The sequence below is a fragment of the Dipteris shenzhenensis genome, chromosome 2, assembly GCF_047967505.1.
Source record: "Dipteris shenzhenensis isolate YYH24624 ecotype China chromosome 2, Dip_SZ_1.0, whole genome shotgun sequence".
NCBI lineage: Eukaryota > Viridiplantae > Streptophyta > Polypodiopsida > Gleicheniales > Dipteridaceae > Dipteris > Dipteris shenzhenensis.
Genome location: NC_141597.1, coordinates 61,400,704 through 61,415,118, shown reverse-complemented (window position 1 = coordinate 61,415,118; position 14,415 = coordinate 61,400,704). Strand labels below are relative to the sequence as shown.

The window sequence follows — 14,415 nt, the reverse complement described above, 5'->3', positions numbered from 1 at the left end:
AATGGTAGAAGGTTTGGAAGCGAGAGGATTTGCAAATCGACAAGTGTAGAAAGAACCCTCAAGGCAACCTAAGCCAAGGTTGGGAGAGGGGAGGGAGAGGTAGGAAGAGGGGGGCGCTGAGTGAACGTAGTGAGCGGGGCTAAGCAGAGGGCAGAAAGGAGGAGGAGAAGGGTAGGAACGGGGAGAGAGGGGGGCTTGAGAGGAAAGCAAGGTTTGAGCGAAGAGTAGAAAGGAGGAAGAGAAGGGGACGAAGGGGGAGAGAGGGGCGGGTTGACCGAAGAGAGGGGGAGCGAAATTACAAAGAGGAAGGTTGGGACGATGAAGGTGAAACCTTAGAAAGATTAGATTACTTCAATAAATTAATTAATGGGGACCTCATTCATCTCTTTTCCTTTATAGTTACTCCTATTGGGCTTCTTCATTGAGGACCCTTAGCTTTTCTTGTGGTTCTTCTTGTAAGGGATTGTCCTCTTTTGTCTCCTCAACCTCCCCTAAAATCGACTACTTTGTCTTTTCGAATTTCCTCGACCTCAAAAGGTTTGGGAACTTTTGCTGGCATGCAATCATTGATCTTCAATCAACAAACAAAGAAGAAATTGGTCATGCAACATATCGTGTGCATGGGACATATTGAGAATGAGGGCCCTTTCAAGAATAGACATGCAAATATCCTTAATTCGAAGAGCAATAATCTTAGCAACAATTTTATGCTAAGTGTTTAACATTGAAATTGGTCGCCAATCCCGCACCCTAATTCGGTTCTATCTCTTAGGAAACAATTTCACCAACCTTACATTGACGTCCGTTGAAAAATACTCACTCTGCATTGCAGCATTGACCATCTCAGTATAATCCCTCTCAATCAATTGCCAAAATGCTACATGGAACTCAGCTGCCAAACCTAAATCCCGCACCCTAATTCGGTTCTACCTCTTAGGAAACAATTTCACCAACCTTACATTGACGTCCGTTGAAAAATACTCCATCTGCATTGCAGCATTGACCATCTCAGTATAATCCCTCTCAATCAATTGCCAAAATGCTACATAGAACTCAACTGCCAAACCATCAGGACTAAGAACATCCAATGCATCTCCTACTATAGTTCGAGTTTGGATGCGATTGCTCACTCCCTAGGGAAGATCTTATTTCTCCTTCGGCTCTTCGAGTCTTTGGTCCAAAGAAGGCGTTGATCTTGTGGGACAGAAGTCAAGAAATCTTGGACTATGTGAAGGTTCAGCTAAGGTTTGCTTTGGACCTTTCCAAGATGCATGCTATCTTTGTAAACCGACCGACTGTTATCCTCGTCTCAGATTCCATCTCAAATGTCTAGACCGGTTGGGTGGTGTTCGGTGGGTGTTGAAGCCCGATCGAAAGAAGAGTCGATCCCCTCATCTAAAGATTTCCTCGAGTGGGAGTGATGTGGCTGGTTGGCCCACTATAGTCGACAGTTCTTTCCTAAACGCTTCTCAATCTAGAATCAGTGGGATGTGGTGCTAAGCTGCCACAATGTGATCTGTACTGCAAGTGAGGCGGCACACCAAATACCATGCCCACATCAAGAGATGAAGCGAAGAAGATGCTAACAACAGTGGGTATTTCATGTAGGATAGGAAAAATAAATACCTGTCTGATGTATTTCATGTCCCGAATATCACCATGTGCCAAAACTAAAAAACCACCTTTCCCTCCTTGTCTTCCACTTTATCAACAGCCTTTACCTGATGCTTCCGTTTGACTGCTTAAAAGAAGAACTTAGAAGGGAAATCCTGAGAGAAAGCCATAGAATCCGGCTTTGGAGCCGAGCCTTTTTAGCCCTCTCATACTTTTTTATATGCAAGGCTACTCTATCTCTATAAGTAAGGTAGACATCGAGCATTGTTCCACAGCCAACAAAAGGCTAAGCGTACACTCTGTTAGCCGGAGGTTGACGGCCAAAAAGTCCCCATGAGCCTGTTCCTCCCAACTCTTATACACTTGCATCACCAATCGAATAGCAGCATCCCACCTATAGCACGGATCTAACACCCCTTTCACCAATTCAGTCCAAGCTGAAAAGATAGCCTCTCAAAATCACTCCTAGCTAGCAACTTCTTATTGAACTTGTATGAAATGTCGAACGATCTACCAACGAGACTAGGAAGTGAGAAAAACCAACCAACAAGAACATGATCCGAAACTGCAGAATTTACAAGAAATTGACCCCCCAAGGAAAAGGGAAGCTGCCAGCCTTCTCTAGAAAGTAAAATCTATCAATCCTACTAGCTCAAAAATTGGGACACTTCCTTCTATTACTCCAAGAGAAGCCTTTCTCATCTAGTTCTAGAGCATCTACTAATCCCCTCTCAATACACAGCTCCTCCCACGACTCAAGCCTCATTCCCAAACACACACCTCACTAATTGGGACCTATCAAAGGCCATCTCAGTCATGTTCCCATCTCCACCCAAGATCCACCTATCCCCTTCAATTTTTGAATTCAAATCTCTCTAACAATCCCCTCTACTTTTGCACCTCATTCGGTGCATATACATAGCACTAAACTGAAATCTCGCCGCCTCCATAGCAACCGCAAGAAATCTACCAAAGGGGTCAGAACGGCTTTGACGCTCCAATCCACTCTTATTAAGGGCTACACCCCTTACCCCTAAGGGGAGAGTTCACAAAAGAGTCATAGCCCCAGTCCGTTCTCATTAAGAAGAGCTACACCCCTTACCCCTACCAAGAGAGTTCACAAAAGAGTCATACCCGACTTGATCGAATGCCAGCCATATCTCCTCCTCAAGGCCACAATTTAACGTGCAGGAGCATAACATCAAGGTTGCGACTACGCACAGCCACTGCAACACAACTCTTTAGCTTCACCTTGTCACAGTTGCCAAGGCTTTATATGCATCCCACAAGAAATTGAACCTCTTCTCCTTGCGGCTACTGACATTTTGCACCATATTTTTGAGTCTCTTGGAAACCTCCTTAGCTGGCCAGTTTTCCAACAGAGGACAAGCTGCTGGTTTCTCTTTTGGAAGCCTCAACTTCTAGATCATGCACTCACGTTTGTCTTTTGTCTGATGCAACTCTCGGTCTTCTTCTGAAACTTCCACAGCACGGGCATAAGGAACTGCTGCCACCACCCTACATTTTCTCCCCACCGCGTTCCATGCATCCACGGCACTCCCATCACTCCGATTTCCTTAACAACCAGCCATATCACCCCCACTCGAGGGGATCTTTAGATGAGGGGATCGACTCTCCTTTCGATCGGGCTTCAACACCCACCGAACACCACCCAGCCGGTCTAGAGGCACTTGGGATGGAATCTGAGACAAGAGATAGCATGCATCCTGGAAAGGTCCAAAGCAAACCTTAGCTGAACCTTCACATAGTCCGGGATTTCTTGACTTCTGTCCCACAAGATCAACGCCTTCTTTGGACCAAAGATTTGAAGAGTCGAAGGAGAAATAAGATCTTCCCTAGGGAGTGAGCAATCGCATCCAAACTGGAACACATCCATGCAGGGAGCAAGGGAAACTCAACCCCCACAGGACATTCACTAAACATAAACTCAGCAATCGACAACGAGGTACTCTAGGGAATTGCCAAAACTACTGTACTCAAAAACATAAGACGGCGATCCAGAAAGCTCCTCAGAAACACACATTACAAGAAAGAAACCTCTGCCCATATACTGCACCTCATACCTTTCAAGTGGAACTTCACATTCATAGGCAAGCTCCCCAATAGTAGGGACTCGGCCCGTAAAGAATAGGTACAGACCTCCATTAGCCAGCTTCTTGACTTCAGGTTTGATAGCATCGAGCTGGAGACGATAGATAGTCTTGTGCTTGCCCCAATCTCCCGAAGCTTCCGTTTCGAAGGCTCAAACTCCCTACGAGCGATTCGCACAAAGCAACGCCCATGCATCCTTGTCGGAAAGTTTAGAGAAACCACTCCTCAGCTTCTTCGTAAGACTCCGCATAAGATGCATATTCCCCCTTCGACCGACCTTCACCCCTCCCTCACCCTCAACCGTTGCATGCACAGCCGAACTCTCTACAACCTGCCCTTCTACCAGTCCTACAGGTACAGCAAAAGGTTTAGGACCGGAGGAAGCCGAGAGCTTCTCACAAACCAACTCACCTACTTTGGGGAACTCACCTTGATGAGCTTTCTCACGCATGCAGACTGGATGCACTCAGTAGACGGAGAGCAGCACTGATCATGCTTGAAAGACATTAGAATGTAGTACCTGCATCTGTTGCAACCCCAAGTGGTGATGTTCAACTAGCAATCAAAGGGCAAGTGGAGGAGTAGATGAATGATGAGGCAAAGGACGTTGAGCTAAGTGGCCAGTACTTTGAGACGATTGGAGCATGGGTAGCTTGCATGCATATAGAGTCTCTAGTAGAGTGGATGAGCAAACTCACGAATGCTTGTTGCTAAATGAGAGAAGAACCAAGCCAAGGAAAGAGTGGAAAATCTGAGCATTGACAAAATGCATATGACGCCGCGGACAAGAAAGTCAAAATTCCACCTCTAACAGAAAACGAGAGTAACCATGACATAAAGTAATGGGAATTTGAATTCATGAAGGCAAGGAGTGAGAGTGCCATCCAAGGATGTAAAGATCCACGAAGGACATCACTAGCAACTCCACCACCGAACTCTCCAACCAACAATGGCAAGATCAAAGGCGAATATTAAATTTCAAAAATAAGTAATCATAGTGTTAGAAGGTGAGTTGTGGCATCTCAAGACCTGCTCGACAACAAGCATCTCAATGGAGGATTGTACGCAAGTAGTCTGTAGAGTACTTGAAGCTTTGGCCAATGGTTGACATGCTTAAAACAATGCCAATCGTATGTAGCTAGGTGAGAAGAGCACCTACACCAAGGTAGGACAAGTTGGTAGAACCAAGCTAACTTGCGAGCTAGAATGAATTCAAAGCTAGAGATGGATGATCGACCACAAAGAATGGGAATAGTAGATGGCCCTCAACAATGGAGAGCACGATAAGTGAGAAAGACCTGGTCACACTTGGAGAGAGATGGCGTCTCAGTTTTACATTAATAGTAGGATGCCAAGGAGCTAGCCACAAAAGGGCCCTCGAGGAAATTACACAAAGACTTTGAGCGTTCCTCCATAAAAAGCCTAGACACAAGATTCTTCTAAGAACCCATCTATGAGCTAGCTATCAGCATGGCCATCTATTAGTTGCGCAAGCATTAAGCCTAGAGGCAAGGCATGCCTTGGATCGAGAACATCACACAGTACAGGACTACGAGCCATGAGCCAGTCTTGACTGTGACTGGTGAGTCTCAAAAGATGAGATCTGCATAAGCAAGGGAGGAGGTACAAGAGCCAAGGCATGAGCAAAGCTACCTGAGATCATAGCAAGCCTCAATCCCCAAATCATGCCAAGATTTTGACCAAGAGTGGTATGTGAGATGAGAGCCATAATATCCCCAGTACATGAAGGACAAATTGATGTAGTGGGATCTAGAGTCCTAAGGTCTAAGGTTGTGAGTGTGTGAACACATGGTGTACCTGGATAGGTGCCAGTAGGTGTGATTGAGTGAATCTAGGTGTGTGGTGTGTGATTGAGAGAATCATGGAACTGATTGAGAGATTTGTGGTTCTAGATGCTCTACTGAGCTCACATGTGATGTCACTGCTAGATGTAACTAGAGCCTATATATTGGGCGTGTCTCTCTTGAATACTCTCTCTCTTTTGCTTCACTTGCTCAATCCTTCTTGCAACTCCAACATGTGGTATCATAGCATTGGTTCACTCTCCTTGAGACCTCCTTGAGTGCCATGTCATCATCTTCTTCACCATGAAGGTTTTTTAAGCTTTTCTTCTCCTTCTTCCCACAAAATTTCCAAGTGCTTGTTCTCCTTCATCTCTAAACCATTGCACCTGCCCTTTTAGCTGTAGTTTCCCCGAGTTAGGGCGCACTTCTAGCTGGGAGGAATTGAAGAAATAAGGCATCTACAGCCTATGCTACTCCTTGATCCATTCTGCACCATTTCTTCAAATTCAGCTTGCTGGAGCCACCATTTCAAAAATGGTATGAGGTGCACTTAGGCAACCCTATGGGCTAGGCAAAACTGGATGGTTGGTTGGATTACCCTGTTTATTATATCAACAAGCTCATGACACCACCCAAGTGCAATTGCAACACTATGGAGTGAGAAGCTCTTGGGAGCATTTACATTGTTTAAAAATTTTGACATTATTTGCTTGGCAATCCCTTCATTTTCTATGTTGACCCACAAAGCTTTGTTGTATTCGATGAACAAAATTGATCATCCAAGGATGATAAATATGCTAGATGTTGCTATTGCAAGAATTCACTTTCAAGATTATTCATAAATCGAGAAAGTCACATGCAAGTGCAATCTACCTTTCACATATGCCTGCCTTAGACAAGGTCAAGGTGGTACCACCAAGTTTCTAGATGCTTTGCTTGCTACTATCGATACTTCTAAAGTTGAATATGACGAGATGCTCCAGTAGTAGTTGTAGACTAGGTTTCTCCAGCATATGCCCCAAGCCAAGTGCAGACATGTTGCTCTAAAAGCTTTTGAGTGTTCTCTGTATGACCTTAATCAGAGGCCAAACTATTGCTAGGGACCATATGGACTAGTGCTAATGGATTCTTCCTCTTGAATATTGGACTCACAGGTGGATGTTTTAGTGGAGAATTTATAGCTAAAAAGTATCACAAGCAGGTCTAATATCCTAAATGAAATGAATGTCTTAAATTTTCAAGAAACACGAAATGCAAGAGTAGTATCTTAACATCATTAGGTGTAGATTTATCTATCAATAAGCTCATCAAGGAGATAACTGTAAGAAGGCCTAATAACCATGATAAAAAAGTGAATGCATGAGTTGTCCTAGCAACATGTGACCTACCAAATGCTGATATGACATGCAGGATTGCTGTCTAGACAAGCTCATAGTCTTGGATGACAACACAAATTTGCTTCAAGTATGAATTGTATAAAGAAGTCATGAATGTATGTTGGAATGTTGTTATTCTACAATTTCCTCTATATGGCAAGATTAAATAGATGCTGAAATGTTCTCATGCGCATGAATGACTTTGTTGAGCTAAAGTAGTAGTGGCAATTGAATTCAAGTGTGATGCATTGTGACATAATTGAGCTGATGCTCTTGAGGGCTCATTTGTTGATTTAAAATAGTGGAAGAAATTGAGTCCATCATCTAATTAAGCATGGTATACAAAGAACATGAAAATAGCACATAAACTTAAAATATTAGCACATAAATAATAGGAAAGCAGATAATAGCACATAAAAAGTTAGTGCTTTGAAGGATAAAAAAATAACACATGAATCACATGTAAGAAAATGAAAATAAAACAAAAATGTCAAAGTGCTTAGAATCACACTAATTAGGGGAGTTTTGAAAAAAAAAAGGGCCTCATAAGGAGTGGATTAGCAAAATGGATTAAGAACTAATAAGGCCTATAGAGGGTCTTATCACCCCCATATGGGGACAAAAAGGTACATCTCCCTAGGCCTTGGTGGTCCCCAAAAGTGCACCTCACTCTCAAAAAGTTAACTCTCTTTACAACCTTCCGTTGGTCCACATTCCCAAAAATTATCTCGTGGGTACCCCCCCCCCAAAAAGAAAAATAAAAAAAATAAAATAACATTTTTAGAAGTGCCCAAAATGGCCCAAAATTCTTCCAAACCATGCCTATGCACCCAAATCATTTTCCAACATCTAAATCCTACTCCTCTCCATAATCATCTTCTAATCTCCTTCTACCGTAAGCACTTTTCAACACCCAAATCCAATTTCTTCTCATAGTTTTGTCCCAAACATGCTTCAATTGATCCTATTCTATCCATTACCCTTGTAAATATTTGCTCCTTTGAATTCTGTTCCAAGGCCCTATAATTTCTAAATCCCTCTCATGGCTCCATTGGAAGATCGCACCAACAAGTCGTGAAAAAGCACCTTGCACATCGAAGTTGCACCAGAGTATGCCACAACTCGTCAATGCCATGGCCACAAGATTGTCGACAAAGAAACACTAGATCCCTATGACAACAAGGAGCAAATCATGTTGACTTGTGGAGTGTTGGTGGATTCTATCCAGTGGATCCTTCGACTGGTGCTCCACCTATGTTTGAAAATGTGACAAGTTTGAGCTTACTAGGGTATTGTGAACACATCGACCATTCCAATGCTGAAGCACAATTTGCCAAGGTTCACTTGTTCACAACTAACCCAAGAACATAAAAACTTGTTGAATCTGAAATTGCAAAAGAAAGGTCACAAGAGACAATCACAAGATTAATAGATGAGAAGAACGAATTGTTGAAAAAAACATGGTCCATCCAACAAGAACTTTAGGAGATTAGAAAGAATAAAAAGAACCCCTCTAGGTTATAAGTATAGGATCAAACTTGTGCAACTAATGGAGAGCTTGGCATAAGGTGGTGGAGCAAGGAAGCGCAGGGTGAAAGCTACAAGGTAAGTATGTTTGGACTATTTTGTAATTATGAAGCATTACTTACAAATGAGTCATTTATACTTCTAATGTTATCATGCTTTTTGCATAAATTTTCTATTCTTAGGGATCCCAGTCAGCATGCACTACGACATGCAATATTACAAGAGGTTACATCTGATTTAGAGAATATCGTGGATCCATAAAAAGTTATCCATGCACGTGATGCTGCTGGCATTAGTCGGCAAGGTCACTTAGCTGTATATAATGTCTTTGTAAATGCACTTTGAGGTCAAGGTGTAAATAGTATTTTATTGCCGAGACTAGTATGTTAGAAATGCAAGGAAAAATAAAAATTTTGCTGTCGAAGATTTGTTGGGTGAATTTATACACATCTTAGAAAGCATGATGTTGGAAGGGACAAACAAGACAAATGGCAAATAGAGCAAAAAGAAAGGAGGACAAGCTTGTTGAGATATGGTGCCATGTGCACATAATTAGAGGCTAAGGTATGGTATAGGAATGTATTAAAGTAGCCACCCTAGGATGTGGACTACATGATGTGAGGATGTGGATTGAGACATCCACAAGGAGAGATGTGGATCAAAGGATCCCACATGTGTTGACTATTCTAAGGGCACTCTCTATATAAGAGGCCTATCATGTATTGTTGAATAGAGGGAAATGCACATACACTCAAGATTCTGTTTATGAGTCCAAGCTAATCTATTTTGGAACCTAATTGACTTGAGGTATGTGTCATGAGCACTCTCTTCATTATGTTTCCACATAGGTTCCATCCACCTTAGAGCGCTCCATAGATCCTGAGGCACGCATGTTTTCTCATGGTATAAGAGCGTGGTTCTACCATCCACTAAGGCACCATCCTTCTTGTGAGAGCGAGAGCAATCGAGAGATTGAGTGTTCTCTTCCGCTGAGAGAACCTGGAAAGAAATTTTCGTCATAGAATTCCATCCATTCTCTTCTCTTGAGAGTTGCTAGGGACATATCCATTGAGAGATTTTTGTTTGATCCTTATGAGATATTTCCTTCTCTGTAAGTTTTTTTGATTTCTTGAGAGAGATTCCAGTAATGAAATCGCGAAGCAATGAAAAACATTGCACTCAAAATGGCAATACCAAACTCCAACTCTACAGAACAAGCCAACAAGAGACGGCAACACCATCTTCATATTGATTTAGCTCAAGAATATGCGCCTCTTCCAAAATGACAATATGTTGACGCCATCCAAAGAGAAAACATGAGGAGAGAAGGTTTACAACATATCGACTTATGGTGTGATGGGAAGATTTATCCAAAATGTTTTGTCGAAAGGTCTACACCACCATTCTCAACAACATTGTTGAAATTTGTAGGCAACAGAACAAAAGGTATGCATGGATACACCACGACTCAGTATCAAGTTGCGCACATGTATAAGTCTTTATATGAGCAAGAGGCGAACACAAAAATACAACAAATAGCCAAAACTTCCAGATTGAAAGAGCAGTTACATAATGAAATTGAAGAACATACAAAGATGAGGGAGAAGTTACGTAAAGCAAGATCAAAAGCGACCCCTTTTGGGAGATAGGCTTACAAGTAGAAAACTTCACAACCTTGCAGAATTGAAAGTAGGAAGTGGAGGGTGGAATCATCGAGTACAAGTAGCATGATGAGATTGTTTAAAGCGTGAGATTGCTAAAAGCGTTTACTATTTGCAATGCCGGGCTATGTGAATCTTCCTTTGTTAACTCCTATTTATGCATCCAGTTTATAGGAAAGTGTTGGAGCCCCAAAAGGAAAATGTTGATCCGAACACTCTTCCTGTAAAACAAATGAAAGGTCTATTTTCAACGACTATTGCGAAATGGATGATTGAGGAAAAGAAGTTTAAAACCATCAAACGCAATGTTGTGCAACAATTCGTGGAAAGCAATAAAGTTGATGTAAACTTAATTCAAGAGGCTCTCGATGAGATCCTAGCAGGAAAGCTTATTCTTCTATTTTCAAAGCAATGTCATCAACGTTTAAAGATTAGAGGATCAAACGTGTGCTTCTTCCAAATCCTACAGAAGTTTGGAATTTAAGAGCTTCACTCAACGAATAAGTAGATGATTTTATTAGTTAGTGGTCACATATTGAGGATGTATTTGAAGGTAGTAAGGGGACCATTGCATATAACCCTTGGAATAATATTTTTGTTGATCTTGAACAATTACAAAAAAGAATGGTTGAATTCTATAGAATCACATTTGAAGAGTGTCAGGGACGACTTATATTTGTCATAAAGTTGGATGAATGTGAAATTGTGAAAGAGAAAAAGATTGAAAGAGTGACCATCACACTTATGAATAGGGCACTTAATACATCAATCACTAGAGAATACTCAAAGCATTTCAGTGTACAATCCGAGAAGCATATTTGGTGGTTGGGAGCATTTGAGGTAAGCATCAACTTTGATTTTGCTATTTCATTTCATTTATTATATCTAGATGCTTCAATATAGTTTCTTCTTAATGGCAAGTAAAGACAGAGGATCACCAAACCTTGTTTATACCAAAATACCAGAAGTCATAAAAAACTAGGTTCAAGGAGGGCAACTTCATGTTGAAGGCAAGGGTGATTTCCAAGTTGATTGGCATATGGCAGGGGACCTCAAGACCCTCAAATGTATGTGACTCCAAGTTGATTGGCATATGGCAGGGGACCTCAAGACCCTCAAATGTATGTGACTCAAATGTATGGCAGGGGACCTCAAGACCCTCATATGGCAGGGGACCTCAAGACCCTCAAATGAAGGCAAGGGTGATTTCCAAGTTGATTGGCATATGGCAGGGGACCTCAAGACCTCAACATAAGCAAAGGAGGTAATTCAAAATCTCCATGCCTTTACTGCAAGGAGCCAGCCCATGTCATGGATCCTAAATGGTGGAGGAAAGCTCCTAATAGGGACAAGATGGATCCTGAATTCAAAGCAGTACTTGATATTCCTTTGTGTAATATATATATATGCACATTGCATGCTTTATGTAGAATCATCGAAAAGTTGGTCTTTTTGTATATTGGATTTGCTTGGAAGCTTCGACCAGAAAAAAATAGGAAGAAAGCAATTGTTGCATAAGAAAAAGTATTATCGGACACGGGTCTCCATGAAGGAGATGTTCATATCATAACAGATATCAAGAAGTCCTCAAATGGAAAAGATGTTCCTATCAAACCGTTAATTGGTGGAGTCAAAGCAAGAAGATTTTTATCAAAACCACAAAGAGAAGGGAAACTTGGTAGACGATAAAGATATGTTTCCAAGGTGAGATACGAACTTTGGAAGCATGTGCATAATGCAGTTAAAGATGATATGGCTGATGGTGTTGCTCAAAATGTTAAAGCGGAGGTATGGAAATCCTTAGACAAGCTTTTCCAAATTTGTGACAAAAAGACATGGACCAAGAGTGATCATCGTGCATTAGAAGAGCAGCCAAAAACTTTTGGAAAATCCATGAAACAAGCATGTACAAGCTGCAATATAACACACTACATGGTAACTTGAATTAATATGTTTTGTATGCATAGTTTGTACTTTCAAACATGGTTTACAAAGTTCTAACTTAATATTTTATGTGATTGCAGCATATTCTTTATAACCACCTTCCATATTTTGTTAAAAAGTATGGATGCCTTGCAATATGGTCAACACAAGGAATGGAAAAGTCTCATCACACAGCAAGAAATGCTTTTTTCTGACATACACAGCATTTTGGAGGAGCACATAAGGCAAATAGTCTCAAAGAAGTATTTCAGTGGTTTTTTAGAGGTATACTTCAAAGGTTGCAAATCCAGAAAAAAGTTTCATTTTCCAAAGTTAAACTTGCCTTTAATATGGAAGAAAAGAAAAGAAAAAGGGAGATCCTTGATAATTCAACAGCTGCACAAAAACACGTAGACTGGAGGCAATCAAAGGTGCATGTGAATCACAAGTGGATGGATAGAGTTGGAAACCTTATGGAGATTTATAACAATGAAGCAGAGGCTTTGTAATATTTTCCAAAAAAAAAGAGTACAAAATCTGAGCTGACTATCTTTTTCTTGTAGGACTTTGTGTCCTTTGTAACTTTTGATAATACAATATACTTGAGTTTACTCTTGTACTTCTTTTACATCGAGCTGCTCTCCTTCGATTTGTTTAGCCTCAGAATCTAGAAGAAGCAGCTCTCTAAACCTAATCAAATGATGCTTTCCATAACCATTTAATTGGCTAGGATCTTTGATTCCAAGTGCTAAAGCGTAAGTAGTGTATGTTAAAAAGTACCCTGCCCTTGAGCACTATTTACTAAGGCCATATCCAAAAATATCTAAAGCAGATAATTTCTCAATTAATATAACTTTGTCATTCCGCCAATTTCTTGGTACCCACCAAGAAACTTTGACAAAAATTTTAAAAAGTAGATAGCTATCCCTCCATTGTTACTTAATTGTTTGTGGTATATTAGAATCTTGGCAGATGACATCTTGTTCATGTACTATGCAAGGGAAGACAACTGTCCAAGTCCCCTTTCTCCGCTCCCACAGGACCTTCTCAGAAAACTGTCATCTTCAATATAGAGCTACAATAGAAAAAAAAAAGCAATGAGAAATATATACAAGTCATGCTAAAAAAGATCTAGCAGAGAAAATAGTGAGATAGTCTAAAAAAAGAAGCAATGAGAAATATATACAATCCAAAAGATCCATGATAGTGAGATAGCGTACCTTCATATTCTCATCATCCTCCAAAATTTTATTGGTCCAAAGATCAGTGCTTCTCCCTATCAAGCCTCTCTCTCTCTCTCTCTCTCTCTCTCTCTCTGCCTCGCCCCCCCCTCTCCCTCTATCTCTACTTAATCTCTCTCTAATAAGCATACCAAGCTATACTAACTCCTCATCCTCTGGTCTCATTGATGACTTCAAAGCCAAACTGGGCTAGGCATGTCCCATACCCAGTGAAAATATGTCACCGATTGAGAGATGGCCTTTGTCTAAAGTGGTGTATAGCAAACTACCCCTGTACTAGTTGATGAGGGGCAGAGGGTTGTATATCACCTGTCGCCTCTCAAATCTCCTCCACTCAGTTGCCAAGAGATAACTCCCCTAGAAAGGCATCTCACTAGGGTATGAAACAACCACTTGGCTGATACGCATCCGATAGAAACTGTCACTAAATAACTGTATGCCTGTACAATCTCCACCTCCTCCCCATGGTATGCGAAACTATGTCTGTAGGGCTACTAGCCATGAGGTTTCAAAGATCATAGCCTTGGTCTTCCCAAGATTAATAGTTAGGTCTCCCTCTCCCTCCTTGCAAAACATCTCTAGGGCCTCCAGGTGTCTTTGTAGACCTGTTTGCCGAGGGGGATAGAGGGCAATATCATCTGCACATAAGAGTATCATGTCTACCAATAGCGACTGCTCCCCTCCAAACCTATGATCTTGTGCTCCAAAAAGTGAGGGCATCCATCCATCCCTCAACTCAATTTGACATACCGCCCAATGCTCGAAGTCTCCCTTTGATTGACTCATGTAATCTCACCACCCCAGCTCATGATCCCTGGATCGTTAGTCATACGTGCTCGTGGAATCCTTGAAATATTTCAAAGTTTATGGTCAGATATCATTTGTAATGATTGTCATTATCTCCCTCTGCCTCTACTTGATCACTGAAGCTCTCCAGCAAGATCACCACCCTCTCTCTTTTCCTCCACCCCCTCCTCCCTCTCCCTCTCCCTCTCTCCCTCTCTCTCTCTCTCTCTCTCTCTCTCTCTCTGTGTGAAGCTCTCCAGCAAGATCACCCCCCTCTCTCTCTGCTTCCACCCCCTCCTCCCTCCCTCCCTCTCTCTCTCTCTACTTGTGTGTGTGTGTGTGTGTGTGTGTGTGTGTGTGTGTATAAAAG

The 14,415-nt window shown here is 41.6% G+C and overlaps 1 pseudogene; it reads left to right on the top strand.

Annotated features, from left to right (window-relative positions):
* Positions 1-10,252: 10,252 nt before the first annotated feature.
* On the top strand, positions 10,253-12,527 carry LOC147905104 (uncharacterized; annotated as a pseudogene).
* Positions 12,528-14,415: the final 1,888 nt, after the last annotated feature.